The sequence below is a fragment of the Struthio camelus genome, chromosome 4, assembly GCF_040807025.1.
Source record: "Struthio camelus isolate bStrCam1 chromosome 4, bStrCam1.hap1, whole genome shotgun sequence".
Lineage (NCBI taxonomy): Eukaryota > Metazoa > Chordata > Aves > Struthioniformes > Struthionidae > Struthio > Struthio camelus.
Window position 1 is genome coordinate 15,370,527 of NC_090945.1, and position 12,890 is coordinate 15,383,416.

At 40.8% G+C, this 12,890-nt stretch overlaps 1 protein-coding gene across 3 annotated transcripts in view; it reads left to right on the forward strand.

Moving 5' to 3' along the window:
* The window catches only part of BMPR1B (bone morphogenetic protein receptor type 1B), a 257,589-nt gene that overhangs the window by 150,813 nt on the left and 93,886 nt on the right, over nucleotides 1–12,890 (forward strand). The window contains exon 4 of one of the 3 annotated variants that reach the window (XM_068941585.1): nucleotides 10,674–10,871. The exons of the other annotated variants lie outside the window; for them this stretch is intronic. The gene's annotated coding sequence lies outside the window, so the exon portion shown is untranslated. The remainder of the gene's footprint in view (nucleotides 1–10,673; nucleotides 10,872–12,890) is intronic. 3 annotated transcript variants of the gene reach the window in all.

A 12,890-nucleotide genomic window follows, 5' to 3' on the forward strand; every position in this document is an offset into this window, starting at 1 on the left:
ACATCAGCACTTGAGAGAGAACCTCCTTTTTTCAGTGTTTTTGGTCAGGCCTTATGATTGTTTGCTCTGCTCCAGCTACACAGAACAAGTAATACTGAGACTTGAAAGATCTTATATACTTAAAAACATACACGCACTAGTGCAGACAGACACAATCCAATGAAGATAATCTAGGCAATTATGCAAGAAAGATTAACAGATGCACTCAAATTATAGGTCACATCCTAGCGATGTGCGTATGGACAGACTTTGTAATGTTTTCTCCAAACTTTTCCCCCAGCAAATGCTGCTTCTCTTTCTCTGTTCCTTGCTGGTTGCATCATAGCCTTGTAATGATTTCCAAATTTAGTGTATGCTTTACTTCTTCTGATTGCTACTAGTAGGGGATGAACAGATACAATTTGTTGAAAGTGTGCTAGCTGCCTTGCTTTGTCCTGTTTGAATGTAAGCTCTCTTTTGGCTAAATCTGCATCATCCTCTTGAGCTTACAAATGCTTGCTTTGAAGAAGCAGGTGGGGCTGCTGAATGTGCAGCCTCTTTAGGCCTTCTCTGAGCTCTCCAGGCCCTTGAGCCTGGAGTAGTTTCTCTCCTCCAGGACCAGTAGAGGCCACATACTTTGCTGAACCTTTTCTTTCACGTTGCGGGAATATGAACATCTAATAGAGAATCTCAGCAGCCTACCTCCTTTGGTAAATCTGCTTTGCATGGTCCATAGATGCAAATGTTTTAAGTAAAGGCACTGAAAAACAGCCCAGCCCAGTAATATAAATCAAATTTCCTTCAGAAAGCAGGGCTACTCAATCAAGCTTTCCCCCCCTCCCCCCTTTTCTTTTTTTTAATTTTAATTTTCCTTAAACTAGCGGACCTTTCTGCTTGCTAGTAGGTGCTCTGCTTGCTACGTAGCAGCACTCCTTATGAGTGTTGACAATGTACCTTAGATTTCCAAATCCACGGTAAGTGCCCATGCACATCTCACTAGAATATACCTCAGGAATGCAATGCAGATGAATCTGTCCCTTCCACAGGTATGGGAGAACTTGGCTTATTTGTGAGAAGAGAATTTGTGCTTGGAGAAATGTAGCAGCAGAAAAGAGATCTGCCATTAATTATTTGTCCCACACGAATGGTGCTCGGACAGTAAGCAGCTTGTTCAGATGACCTTGTCCTGGACCAGCCTAGTAGAGCAGTTATGGATGGAGCTGTTTGCTTCTGCAGAGGTGGGCAACAGAATGCTAGATTTTCTATTTGGATTTGTAAAATAAAAAGCTTGTAAGAGAACTCTGAGTTAAGACTCCAGAGTTTTAACAGTAAGACTTAAATGGCTTTGGAATTACTAGGAGAAAAAAATACAGGCTCCTTTGTGTAGAAAGAGTCCTTGAAATTATACCCACGGCTTCCATTTGTTCTTCTATTACGTCTTCGTATAATTTATTGATAGAGATTCACGCTCGGCGTCTTTAGATGATGGTGCTGTCTCAAAGGATGAAAATTGTTTGGCTCACATTCACACTGCCTCAATTACACCTGCATTTGTCTACTGCAAATAGGCATTTACTGCCTCTGAAGAGGGCCTATGCAAGTGCTGACCTGGGAACCTCCAAAAGCCCAGCAAAAGAAAATGCTAAGGCCAGGGCTTTGACAGAGTTTAGACTGTGTGAACAAAGGCTGGGGTCTGTACCTGGAGGTGTGCCGCAGCATAGCGGAGAACAGGAACCCTGCACGCTAGTCGCTTTTTAGCCTTCTTGCTTGCTCAGCGTATGGCGAGCAGGTACAGTCATCTGCCCAGGAAGTGCCTTCTGATCATTTGTGGGGGCTTGTTGGTGGGGTTTGAGTAAAACGAAAGTCGACTAAAATGGCAGAAAAAGAGACTCTGACTGAATTTAGATCCAGACACGCTGTATTTTATTCAGTTTTTTTTTTTTTTAAAGAATAGCTTTCTATGCACAGATTACCTGAGGACAGTGGGCACTGTGGGTCTGCAAGCAACTGTGGGTCATTTTTTAAAAAAGATCTATATCTGCAGTTTCACTGATGCTTTAAAGGGGTATGTGGACTAAAATTACCTCCTTTTAGTTATATACGTAACTTCAGAGCATGCAAGTTAAACAGACAAACAAACCCCAGTGTGCTTGATGTAGGTAACAGTGACACTAGAAAAGGGAGCGGAGACATGTCGTCTTTGCTTTCCACATGTGTTTTGGAAAGACTTGCACAAGGTCTGGTTTTGGACAGACCTTAGGGGAAAGCCATTGATTCCTTTTCTTTTTCAGAGTCCATGCTTCACACACATAAGGAATCGTAAACTGAGGTATTGTTTAAAGAAATGCTATGGTGACAGTTTATAATCAGCCTTTAAGGTAAATCTGTAATTGTTCCAAATGAAATAGTTCTTTCGTGAACAGTAAAGAAACTGCTTTTTATAGACTATACATAAGTTACATATATGAAAACACTCCCCAGATGCAATATATTTTAGAAGACCCGTTGTCAGTTGGATCACTGATCATGGGAAGCGATAAAAGTTTGTAGAGCTTTATTAAGCTTCATTAAGCAAGACTTGGTGTTAACTAAAAATATACCTGTTGTATGTAATATGCCAGGCATAGTTTTGGTACTTTGGAGGTAGCAATTCATATGCAGACAATGATGTTCAGAAATCTGTCAAACCATTTCAACGACAGAGAAAACCTGTTTTGTTTTGAATTATAGACAAGTTATGTGCACTCCACTAGGGTCTAAAGAATAAATCTAGAGAGCAGTGCCAGTGTGTGTTTCTGAAGACAGCCAGTGTGCATAGTTTTTTCTTTTTAAAAGTCTCCCAACAACTCAAAATATGGAATCTGGAATTGTCATGACACGATCACCACTAAAGTCTCGATTCAGGCAGATGTAGGCTGTTTTGGGGGATGGCCGAGGTAGGAATAGCTGGTGACGATTCCTATTACTGGCAACTCGGTTCCCTCCCGAGGCCTCTGTCCTCATAGGAGTGCCAGGATTAGGCCTGCAGCTGTACGGGCTTAGTTACTAATTAAGAGAGCCTGATTTGAATGGAGTTTCCTCCAAGGTTAAAACTCTGTATGAAGCCAATTGAGGGATTTGGATGTACTGATTCAATTCAGACGGCTGTCAGGATCACTGAAAAGTTGACAATGGTAAGTAAGATTTTGTGCCCTTTTCGTAAGGATATCTCAAACAAATATAACCCTCAGAATTCTCTTTTCATTTAAGACTGAGAAAATGGTTTCCCTTTCCTCGCCACTGCGTGCACAGATTACTGCGATTCATATATTTGCTTGTGGTTGAACTTTTTAAGCACTACACAAACAAAATGTCTCTAACAGTACTGAGGGCCTCATCTGTAGTAGGCTCAGCACTATGGTTAAGCGTGCCTTTCCATTAGTCCATGTTGGGATACCGTTTGTAAGGCTACTCAGAGGTAATAAAAAGTGTTGATTTCATATAAGATTGTAAATGACAAGCTCTGTGTCAAATTTAGCTGTTCTTTTGAGGTAAAAATGGAAGCGGAGAAAATTAAGAGCCCAGTATAATTAAACATCTTTCTGAACTGTTGCGTTTTATATATTATGTTAGTTTTTAAAGGTGACGGCCAAAGTAAATGTTTTGAGTTCGTTCTTGGCTAAACCGCGCTGTACGGATTGACATGCGTTTACAGTTCCAGAATGGACATTGGAAAAACTCTGCTCACCGTTGGGGAGAAACGTACTTGGCGCCGGCTCAAATGCGCTGTGTGGAAGCATTCGCCCAATTAGTGTTTTAACAGCTGCTTAAGGTTTGTTTCAATGGGAGGAAAATTATTGAGCACAATTTTATATAATTAGTAGAGCATAAAACACGTGGTGTGCCTAATTAAATGTTTAAAACTATTGACATTACGTAGCTACTGTGGAAGTAAATGAAGCGAAAAATGGTTATGATTTTTTCGGTTGGTAAATTACTTCACAATACCCTCAAAGGCCCGTTTGATAAGATGAACTCAATCCTGATGTGTAAGCGATGAGCACCAGCAGCCTTTTCACACCCCGCAGATCTCGCCAAGTTAGCCGTCGTGGCCAGGTGTTATTTCAGCACCCCCAAGGCCTTGCTGGTTCTTTCGGGGCGCGCGGCCGTAAATGCAAGTACATCCCGCTCCTCTCGTTCACTTCTCCTGTTTCTCTGACCTCTGGAAAAAGGTGACAAACTTTGTCCTGCAGAGCTGAGCCCCTCACTTCCTGACCCTCAGACAGGAAAAGCTGTTGGGTGAAGCTTCAGCAGACGTTCCAGGAAGAACAGCCTGAGATCGAAAGCAAATTCACTTTTTCAGCCTACCCTGTTTGTTTCTGCCAGTGTTGAAATAGTCGGGCATTCATTTTTGCAGTTGAGCAGTTCTCGAGATAGGTGTTGAAATGTAAGTATGAATCATGTAATATCAATTGTATGACTAATTTGGATCCAATTGCAATACCTGTTTGAAGGCTGTTCTGTCCAAGCTTAAAACATCCATGTTGTGATTTCTGTTTATAGTGGCATTGGAAACTGTTGACTGTACAAACAAAATTCTGACATGAGTTTTGGGTTTTTGTACAATTGAGTCAGTAGAGCTTTCACCTGGTTGCTGTTTAGTACAAAATGTTAAAGTGTATGCATGACACACTTTGGTGTCACATACAGCTTTCTTTTTGATTTTATCTCAAATACAACAAAGAAGTAGTATTGCAAATTTTGGGAGAGATGTTTACTTCCAGCTGTGCCAGTCAAGTCCTTTGGCGACAGTAGAGCAGCAGTGAATTTACACCAAGCTTTACTGAGGGTTTGTCCAGCCTCCTCCATTGACTTAAAGAGCCATAAGTCCTCAGTTTACTGTTCTGTCATACTTCTAACAACTGTCAGTTTAATCATAAAATGAATATATGCACTATATATGAATATATAGTGAAGAGATTAACATTGTCTAAAATTGTATTTCAGGGAAATAAATGGGGAGAAAGGAGACCAGTTGCCTCTTCTGATTCTGTGGTCTTGCATTTGATTGTTCATTTGTGTTTTATGACCTTCAGGAAACCATGAAGTAAGGTTAAGTGTTGTTTGTGTGTCTGCATAAAACGTACTAGCACTATCTCCCAAAGAAGCTAGTGGATCACTGCTCTGCAGAGGTCGTTGAAAACGTCTGTGCAATACACGGTGTCTGTCCTCCGAAGGTCAGAAAAAATATAGAAGCCCCACATGCTAACTATGGAACAATGCATCCTTCTGAAACATCTGTCAGGCCACAGAGGTAGGGGAGGTGTAAGTCTGAGTCTCATAGCAGGAGGTGGAAGGTTTACCCAAAGAGACATGGGATTGATACCCAGGGCCTGGCAAGCGACAGGAGCTCTTCCCTTTCCGTGCAGTGACACCAGAGCCCCGTGCAAGCACCCCGTAAGCCAAGGTGACTTGCTCCTGGTTTTTTGACCTATGCAATTCATCTCGAATGCGCTGTTCGACTGAATTCTCTGATAAAATAGATTTTGGTTTCTGCTGTGGACCTTCCTTTTTCCTCTCTCAGTAAGCATGTTATTACTGGAGGCCTTCAACCCCAGAGCTTGAGAGAGAAGAGGTTATTCTTCCTCTTGTATGGGGAGGGGGAGAAGAAAGCAAGTGGTTTAGAGCCGAACCTACTTCCTAGTAAACTCAGAATTTTTCCTAATTTTTGTGAAGAGCTAGATTTCTGCTTCAGGGGCTTGCTCTCAGACAAATTGTGTGGTGAGGCTGGGAAAACAATTTAAAGTTTCCTGACCCACCTCAAGCACAGTATGAAGTCCATCTTCTTCTTCGAGCAACCCTTTCAAACTTCAGTGGTGGAAATACCATTTTAAGCTTCCTAACATAATTTAAAAACTAGCTGGGTGACTTTGAGAAGAGCAGAAGTTGCCACCCTTCAGAAGAGCACATGGGACGGGGACCTGCAGGAGGTGGTGCCGTGTTTTGGTGGGAGTTCTGAAGGGTTGTAGCTGTGCATGAAGCTGTGGGGCTTGAAAGGGTTAATTTTCAAGTTCACCATGAGCTGTGTTTACTGATCCTTTCCTATTTCTTCATGATAATTGGCACCTCAGATTCTCCACTAATTAATTGGGTTGCAAGGGGCAGGTGGCGCCATTCTATTTTGATAATCCCTGTCAGCAATGTCTGTATAATCTCTTTGTTTAATTAAAATGCATTTGTAATAGGGGTGCATGAACTTGCAACAGTTTTTGTGGGTTTTTTTGATTTTCTCTCTCTCTCTCTCTCTCTCTCTCTCATTCTTTCTCTCCTTCTTTTTTTTCTTTTTTTCCTGCCTTGCTTTGTTCCCCGGGGAGTTCAGTGCTCAGGGACAGTCCCGTGATTGTAGCCCCTCCGTCTTCTGAATGCTCTTGTCACCCTCGAGTCTCTTTGGAAATGGCTTGCCTCATTCAACCTCCTACCACCACCACGAGCCATTTGTTTTGAAACAGTTTCCTTTTTTTAAAAAAAAAAGAGGAACGTATCTGGAAAGATATTTAAAAATTTGTTCCTACTTCAAAAAAAAAATCAGGAGACACTGAGTATTAAAATGATTTTATTTAAAAAGCAAGATATTTAACAGTCAAAACATATTAATGTTTTCTTTTGGGGGGGGATTTTTAATGAAGAGAAATCATAAATTGAGATAATTTATTCAAGTATTTGCAAGTCTCAGTTCGGCACTGACTGATAATAATCCTCTACTAAAGAGGTTTTTTTTTTTTTTTTTCAGTTTTAGCTTGGTGCCTACTTTCATATATACTTTACAATTGTTTATGTGTTTCCAGTAGTATTACTAAATAGGTGGAGGTTCATTGCTCATATTATCACCATGGCCCTGACAAAAACATTTCAAGCCAGCAAGCAAACAAAACAATGCCAAAAGCATTGCCTATCTAAAATGAGTCAGTTGAGGCAATGTAGGCAAGGCCAACTATTTTTTAACAATTGATCACTGAATAGGGATTTCAAAATGGAGAGCAGAAAATTTAAATTTGGGCTAAAATATACATATTAAAACTTACACCACTACAAATACAAAACTTAGGTTTGCTTAGATAAGGTTTTTCTCTGTGAGCAGTTCTTCAAAATGTATATGAAGTACATGTGGCTACCTGCAGAAAGTCTGCATTTTAGCTTGAATGATACACTTCTGAAATAATATTCAGACAGCAGTTTGCCCCAAAGATACTTGCAATTCCTGTGAAGGAAAAATAGGTGTGAATACGATGAAGGTGAAACTATGGTATAGCAAAGTTATATTGAAACCCAAATGCCTTAAACAGCAGATGGTGGTCCAGACAACAAAGTATTATGCAAGCATGTTTCTTAGACCAAGAAAATGTACCTGATACGAAATAGTCATGTGTGGAAATTATTTCTCTGCAAAGGAGAGAGGCTGACGTCTTCCTTGTTTTTTGGACTGTGAACTTCATCTCAGAGTAGGTAGTCTGGGTTCAAAAGTTTCCTGCTCTGCTGAGGGCTCACCCTGTTGTTTTGTCTAAGATAATCTTCACATTATCAAAGTCCAGAGAACAAAAAGTGGCAGAAGTCAGAACAAAATACAGAAATTGTTTTACAAACACATTACAGTGATAGAAAGGTGAAGGATAGATAAAGGCTTCCTAAGCCATGGAGGAGACTTCACATTGTGTGCTCATCTTCTCCACTGGTTTGACACCTCATTCCTGCTGGCTGCTGTTGAAGGGGTATAGAATACACTCTTTCTCTCTCTCTCTCTCTCTCTCTCTTTCTCTCTCTCTTTCTTTTTCCTGTCCTTGTACAGGAGGTATGCTGGAGCTTTGCAGAAATAAAATCTCAGTTTTGGCCAGTGTTTAGCTAAGAGGTCACAAAAGCGCCGTATTAAATGTCCAAAGTAATGCAAATGAATGCACTTGTTTAGAATCTGTTTAGAAGTTGTGTTAAGCCAGCCAGTATCGCGATGCAGGATGTGTTTCGTGCCTACTTTCCTACACGTTTCTTTCCTGGACTCCTCCCTGAGGTCCCCCCCTTTTAATTGAAAAAGCAGCTGGTGGCTCAGTGTAAGTGGTTAAGGTCAAACAACACTCCCGTCATCTGTCAGTGATCATCACACCAGGGAAGCCAACTCGCATGCAAGAAATGAGGTCCTAAAGTTACAGTGAAGAATGTTTCAGAAAGTCTGATTTGCAAGATTTTTTTTTTCCCCTAATAAGTTGCAGAGAATCAGCATTTTCAGTGGAGGGTTGAAGGAGAAGCAAGCAAACGTGTCAGCATTCCCCTGCAGGGCTGTGAATGGAAGCCCAGGGTTGCTAGTTTTTGTAATCTCATCATTAGCCTCCCAATAATTGCTGTTTGTCTGATAACCCTAGTGTCCACGGCCAAATGATCAAATACAAATTCCTGCTTTCATGCAAGAAACAGAACTTGAGTTTCCAGTTCTCATGTGATGTCAGGGAGAAGTTTTGAAAACCTTCAAGCCTGCAGGCTTGAAGACTAGTATGAAAAAAGTCAGAAAAGCCTTATAATCAAATCATCTCTTCTCTAACTATATATCTGAAGCTACAAATGGACTTTTACAATTAAATGAGAGTGAAAGCATAAAAGTGTCTGGTTTTCATTGTTCCATGAATACCACCCATAGGATTGCAATGTGTTTTTACCTCTTCTGAAAATCCCAACCTGCAAAGACTTGGCAACTTTTCCAAACGTATGGGCGTTATTGTGTAGCAACGTGAAATTTATTTCCATAGTCATAAGCCGTCTTGCTGCTGTTCGTCCTTTGCTGAAAGGGTAGCGTAAAGCCTACTTGGCAAGAGGGAGGAAATTTCAGTTCTGTTTCCTGGCATTTGATGCGCTGCATACCGATAATAACTTTTGCAACATTGCAAAAAGCATGGTATCCCCAAACCTTTCTGGAACTGGAGATGTGCCACAGATGCAGTTAAATTTCTTGCTGTTGTGAAATTGTACTCAGGTACCAGAATTTGCCGGAGTTTAAAAAAAGAAAAATAATCTCATTGCATTGTAGTGCAAAACTACAAAACACAACTTGAAATGCTGAAAAGCTCAAAAGGTCCAAACTAGTCTTTTCCTTTAAGTTGTTGTTGACTATAAAAACCAGGGGTCGGGTCAGCTCAGCAGCATCTAGCCCTCACAGATGGTGTCCATCACAGGTGATTACAGCGTGTTTCCTTTTCCTGTTAATGAAGAGTTACTAGGATGGTCCTGTGTGAAGGTGCGTCTTTGAAGCTGTGTCTGGGGCCCCCCACGCTTCTGCCTTCTTAGTAGTACGTTATACGCAGTACTGACAGCGTTAACAGTTTTGATGAGCCTTGTGTGTTTGTGAATCTGAATGAAAACTTTTCAGGAGCTGAAACAGCGTATGAGTGTGTTAAGAGCTCTCCTATCTGGGGAGCTAATTGAATTACTGCCCATTTGGCTTTAGGCAACAGTTTCCCGGGTAATTTTGTGGTTTCATTACAGATATCTCCTTATTGTGACTAGTATGTACGTGCAATAATTTATTGGTACGCTCACAATTGAAGTTATGATGGTGGGTTTCTGAGAGATGTATGTACTATACACAGAATATAATAATAATAATAATATGGATGACTGACCTGGCAGTGCAGTTCCTCCTGTCATGTATTTTAGGTCTTTGGGCTCACGTAGGGTTTTTTGGTTCCAGACTCGGTTGTTCCTAGATTTCTGCAGGCAGGTATGAATACATTTGGTCCCTGTTGCTTTGTAGAATAGCTGTGGAAACTATTAAAACCCTGCGTTTAATTTCTTAAAATCCAGCTTTGAGCATGAGTCATCATATATGGTAATTTCTGTCTGAAGTTTTAGTATAGCAAAACCTGAGTAGCTCCCAAAGTAATCCTCCTCTTCTGCTAAACGTTAGCAAAAGCAGAATAGCGGTTCAGTGGCAAAGAACGTTTCGCTTTATTTGAAAGAACTGCATGAATGCTAGAAACTGATTCAGAATTACTCATGCCACCATGTATGCAAAGGATTAAATATCTTCTGGGAACAAGGGATTCCGTATTTGAAACATGATTCTGTTCATGCCTTGATATAGTAACTGAAGTCCATTTCTGTGGTTCGTATGCATTTTTTTTAGAAAGAAGCCAGCCTTATTGATATAAAAGCAAGTTATTGCTTTCACATGGTCCCGTTTTATTGCATTGCTTATGTCTCCCATGTCGATAACAAATAATTTTTTTTTAAGCTGAGGCTTGTGATGTACAAGGGGATTTGGGAAGTGGTTTGAAACATTTGTCATGAGTAATTACCCTCCCCCAGCCCAGAAAAAGGATGTTAGAGGAGTTCTGTCCTCCCCTGCCCCCCGTGCCTATCATATAATTTTTCCTCTGAATTGCTCATTTTGTATCGGCTACATATTAACTAGGTACAGTATCTATTCTTGAACGAGTAATTGATAGGGGAAGAAAGACTGACCTCTGGGAAAGACTCATTCGGTTATATGGGGAGGGCACAGAAGAGGCCACATTAAAAATTCTACAGATTAATTTAGAACAATAAAAATGGTAACTTCTTTAGTTACTGACAAAGTAATTTGTCAAAGCCAGTGACCCCAACTGATGGACCTTAAGCAGCCGTTAACTGTGACAAATTACATTTTAGATTATTAATTTAGTTCATTTCTTGTCCAGTTCACAGGTAGTGGGACTGTGGCCTGTCAGTGCCTGTGATGTTTGGAGCTGGTAAATACAGTGACGTTATAGCTTTTGGCAAATAATGGAGTTCTGAAGTGATGCTGTGATTTGGCTATTTGGGCAACTGGTGCAGAGACCCACAGCGCAAAAACTTCCCTCTTCTTTCTTGGAAGAAGATCTCTAACCACTTGAAGGGTAATGTTGCCTTATGTATATGGTGTGTGTTTGATGCTGACTTCTGTGAATTATATATTCAGCCAAGGTCCGTATTTCATATGTATTTCCAGCCTGGCTGTCAACTTGCCTGGAGTTGATTCAAGATAGGGGCTGAGATGTGAAAAAGCGCAGTGACTTTTTTGTTGCTCTGAATACATTGAGTTGAATCCCTAATAGTACTGGATATTGATTTTTATTTGTTTGTTGTCTCTCTTTAAGGTCTGAGTGCCCTAAAGCCTCATTAGAGAATGAAACTACTCAGTGTCTTGTAGGATAGTCCCCTGAAAATTATGACTAGTTGCTTCAGTAGTGCTTTTGTTAAAAATCTTAGCTCTCAAACTAACAACCTTGAGAACTGAGATCGAGACTATCAAGTTATTGAAGTAATCAAGATACCAAATCATGCAAACATGAGTTTTGGACGAGTACTGCACGTTTTAGATTATTTGCCTCGTGGAAGGAAGGGTCTCGTCAAATATTAAGGCTTTGAATCAAAATACTCAGTATATATCAGTTTTCTGCTAGGAGCTATTTAGCATACTCTTTTTTTCTCCTACAGGCATGCTGTCAGCAGCAGGATATAACTGGAAAGCTTAAATAGCATTTGTTGTAGTAAAATTTTTAAACATTAGGGCGACTACACTTTTGTCCTTTGACTATATTTTTAAAACAGTGTTTTATAAAAAGTAAACAATTACTTCTAAAGAAACATGCAAATAACTTCTGGATTTGGTAATTGTTCTGAGAAATAATACTTCTTCAGAGTCTCTGCATTTAACGACCTGAATAAATCCCTCCTTGCCCCCCCCCCCCCCCCAAAAAAAAAAGACCTGATTAGTTAATTCTGGGAGCTCATTGCATATATTGCTGTTCCTGTAGATTTATTGCCTTTTCAATAGTTGGCCAAGATGTAGCTTGGAGCCTGTTTGGCGGTGGAGGGTGACCACCCTTGGCCAGTGGACTGCTTGCCTTTCTCACTCGCGCACTGCTGCGAGGCCTCGCCTGGCCTTTCTCATGCTCTTTAGTTTGGTGTGTCTTCCCTGGCCGGCTCTCTCTGCTCCCTTTGAGACAGCTTGGTCTTTGCCTCCAGCTCTGAGATCGTATTTGCATCCTAGGCACATGTATGAAGTACCGTATCCATCTATGTATTTTTAACTATTGTAGCACTTCAACCCTGAAAGCAGAATGTTGTGGTTGGAATAATGGCCTCTTAGTTATCAGAGAAGGATTATAGGCAAATGTAACTTGAAAGATTTGCTATCACTGAAGAAATTTAGGGCGGCACTTGTAGTGTTTTTAGCATCATCAAAGAGCTACAGTAATCCCCTGTAACGTTGCAAATGTCATATTCAAATAGCTATGTTTCATTATGTTAATTTTTAGACTTGTGTTATAAATTCATGCAAGCTTATAGGTGTGAAGGACGTTAGTACTCTTTTCTGTGTGTTAGCCTCTGTCCTAGCAGGGTTAGAGGGCTTTTCAGCCTAAGATGAATGATAAATACATTGTTCAGCTCCCTCTTTGCAAAGCTGTTTGTGAGTATGGCTGAATATCTCTTAAGAACAAGAAAGAAAAGATGGGACCAAACTGTTCATGTTATGTTACTTCAGCCACTGAATGGAGTTGCCATTACTGCCCCATGAGAGTTTTTAAAGAGGTTGTAATCAGCTGGTAAGGTGATATGTTAAAAGGACTACCAGGCCACCGTTAGAAATTTGAAGCACCAAAGAGAGGCAAAGACTGGAGATAGAAAATGCAGACAGCACATTTACTATATTGATTTGTTTTTCCTGGCATTACAAAGCCATTCTGCACTGTAAGTTTGTGGTGAGCGTGGGTTGGGTCACCTGGTTCGTGACGCGGGCCCCAGCGGTCCCCCTCCCGGGGGCCTGGGCAGCTCTCAGAGAGGCACCCAGCTCTCGCCTGACTAAGTACACGCTTGCCCTGTCACATCACAGAGGAATAAGTAGCAATAATAACGTGGTTTTCAGGTGTCTC